General features: G+C 42.6%; 1 pseudogene across 1 annotated transcript; it reads left to right on the top strand.

Moving 5' to 3' along the window:
- The first annotated feature begins 2,097 nt into the window (after positions 1–2,097).
- On the top strand, positions 2,098–2,687 carry LOC308559139 (RNA polymerase II subunit A C-terminal domain phosphatase SSU72 pseudogene; annotated as a pseudogene). The gene has a single exon. The product of its transcript is annotated as an RNA polymerase II subunit A C-terminal domain phosphatase SSU72 pseudogene (transcript).
- The last annotated feature ends 716 nt before the right edge of the window (positions 2,688–3,403 follow it).

The following is a 3,403-nucleotide window of genomic DNA, read 5'->3' on the forward strand; positions in this document are numbered from 1 at the left end:
TAATAATTTTAGAGCAAAGTTTTGCCTTATCTTCAGAAAACTCTCTTTTTGAAAAGTGGTTTTTGGCTTGATGCTAAACAAGCCATAAATAACTGAAAGCCTGATCATGGGCCACAAAGTTACCAAATCACCTCACCGCTGATCATGAACCAAATGTTTGGCATCAAGCCAAAAAGTTTAATTCCATCAAATGCAAGTAGTATATATAAGATCAGGCTCAAGCAGGTCCTAAAGGCACTAATTAGTGTATGAGCAAGTATCACAGACACCCACGGCCCATATTTCTGCCTATGTCACTTCCTCCATCTCAACCTGTGCTTGAGGCCTCATGGGGAACTCCCTATGACCAACTGACTAAGGAAGAACAGAACTTAGGGTATGGTTTACAGATGGTTCTGCCCAAAATGCTGGCACCACTCTAAAGTGGGAAACTGCAGGACTACAGCCCCACAGGGATAGCCATAAAGGGCAGTGGTAAGGGAAATCCTTCCAATGGGAAGAACTCATAGCAGTGCATGTGGTTGTTCATTTTTTTGCATGGAAGAAGAAGAGATCGCCAGAGACATGATCTACCTTGATCCAATGCAGTGCTTACTGTTTGGATGAACAGTCAAGAGAGTTGGAAGGAGCACAATCAGAAAATAGGTCACAAGACAATCTGGGGAAGAGATATGTGGATAGATTTCTCTGACTGTATAGCGTGTGAAGAGATTTATGACCTATGTTAAATGCTCACTAACAAGTGACATCAACAAAGGAAGGTTTTAATAATCAAATGAGAAGTTGCTCTTCTGTCAGCAAGACTGAGGGGAGACCCCACCCACAAACGGGACATCAATCAAGACCCAATTACAAATAGCTCACACCGTAGACATTCCTAGAGCATCCAGCTCAGGAGATCAAAGAGGCTGCGCTACTAGCTCCAAGACACTTCCTATATAAGGCTACCTAGTGAAGACTGGGAGGCAGAGCAGTCCTATCTAATACATAGAAACAAACACAAAGAGACAAAGAAACAACCCCCAAATGAAAGAAAAGGAGGAATCTCTGGAAAAGAATCTAAATGCATTGGAGGCAAGCAATTCATCAGATACAGAGTTCAAAGTCATGGTTATAAGGACGCCCAAGGAACTTAGTGAGAATGACAGGAAACTTACAACAGCATGAAAAAAGAAATAGAAACCATGAACAAGAACCAGTCAGAAATGAATAATACCATAAAGAACACACTAGAAGGAATTAAAAGTAGATTGAATGAAGCAGATGATCGAATCAGAGATTTGGCCTGGATCCCAGGTCGACGCTCAACTGCTGAGCCACGCCCGGCCGGGCCGAATCAGAGATTTGGAAGACAAGTTAGAAAAAAGAATTAAAAAGCTGAAGCAGCTAGCCTGATAGAACAATGGAATGTCCTTTTGAAAATTTAGTTGTGGTGCCAGCTGGATAGCAACACCTTTTGGGGCTGCAGTAATGTCTTCCAGGATTAGGTATATCATCTGAATCTGAGACCAGTACGCGGTACCGTTTCTCCCATAGCTAGAATTCAAGGGGTAGAAACAGGAGTGGCCTTTTATTTGCATCTTTTGCTTCTTATTTCCGCAACTTCTTATTTCTGCTGGTTTGGTGGTCTTAGGTCCCAAGGAAGGAATATTTCCACTAGGTGACACAGTAATGGTTTCACTAAGCTGGTTGTTGAGACTAACAACTGGCCACTGTGGGCTCTTTATGCCATCAAACCAATTGTCATAAAAGATAAAGAGAGAAGGAAGGGGGATGTTATTGGGAGAGTTACATAGAAGATTTCAGTTATGTTGGTATTTATTTTTTAAGCTGCATAGGAGCTCGGTGTAGTTATATGGTTCCATATGCTTTTTGTATGTCAGAAATATAAAAATAATTGCCTAAACTATACTAAAAAACCCCCACAATATTTATAAAGAATATTCATCTAATATTTAAAAAACTCTACAAGTACAAAAAAGAAGTAAAAAGTCTGATAGAATTGACTCTTAAAAACGTACATTTTTGGTGTGGAAGTGCCATGCCTGGGTAGGAGTCCAGTGCGGGAGACTGTGGACTGTCCAGCCACGCACGCCCATGCCATCATCCCTGCTGCAGGTGGTCTGCTCCAGCACCCAGACCTAAGCATGGAAGTGCACAACATCCTCGGCAAAGGGGGATTCAGTGTCCAGTCCTTTGGAATGGGATTCACATGAAGCTTCCAGGACCAGTGCCTGACAAACCCAACGGATATGATTTCAAAACCACATATGATCAGATGTACAATGATGTCTTTAGGAAAGACAAAGAACTCTACATGCAGAATGGATCAAGCCCTGGTCAGAAAGGTTCCAGAACTGCAAAGACCTGTTCGACCTGATCCTCACTTGCGAAGAGAGAGTGTTCGACCAGGTGACGGAAGATCTGAATCCAGAGAAGAGGAGAGCTGCCAGCAGACGCTCGTCATCAGTGTGGACCTCCAGGACAACCATGACCGACGCCTAGGGGTTTTCCTTACCTGTGAGCTCTCCCAGTGCATCCAGCACACAGAGGGCATGGAGACTGAGATCGATGGATTGCTGCAGGAGTTTGAGAAGAGCAGCCAAACCTTCCTGCACGCCATCTGCTTCTGCCGAGCGGCCAGCCGGTGCCTCCCAAAGCTGCCTTCTTGTGCTTCCTCTTATTAATACATTTTCATTCCTGACCCTTGTTTTCCTCTGAGGGCTGCTTCCCATGGACGCCAGCAGCACCCATACACTGTGCATATGAGATGAGAAGACAGGCGTAAGTGCAATCCACAACAATCAAGTTTTGTATCGTACTTGTAAGAGTGCGATATTGATTATAAAGCTTTATTCTTTAACCAAAAAAGAAAAAAGTGGTTTATGGTACATTTTCCTCTAATATATCTGTGTGCTTCATTGTCCATTCCGCCCCTCCCCACTGACTGGCTGGAATGTACAAACACCTGAATAAAGCAATGGGCTTTATATACTGGGAAAGAACCTGCAGTTGTCCAATAAAAAATGTAAATTTTTAAAATGCTATAATGGTGGACACATGCCATTATGCATTTGTCCAAACCGCTAGAATGGACAACATCAAGAGTGAATCCCAATGGAAGCTACGGTCTTTGGGTGATGATGATGTGTCAATGCAGGCTCATCAGCTGTAACAAATGTACCACTCTGGTGGGGATGTTGACGATGGGAGAGGTATGCATGTGGGGAAAGAAGGCATATGAGAAATCTTTGTACCTTCTCATCAGTTTTGCTGTGAGAACTGCTCTAAAAGATAAAGTCTATTAAAATGTATAAACAGTGAATTTTTACATGTAAAATATTGAAACAAAATGGTGTGAACTAGAACACTACCACAAATACGAAAAATATGATGTTCTTAG

Source organism: Miniopterus schreibersii, assembly GCF_964146895.1.
Source record: "Miniopterus schreibersii genome assembly, chromosome: 6".
NCBI lineage: Eukaryota > Metazoa > Chordata > Mammalia > Chiroptera > Miniopteridae > Miniopterus > Miniopterus schreibersii.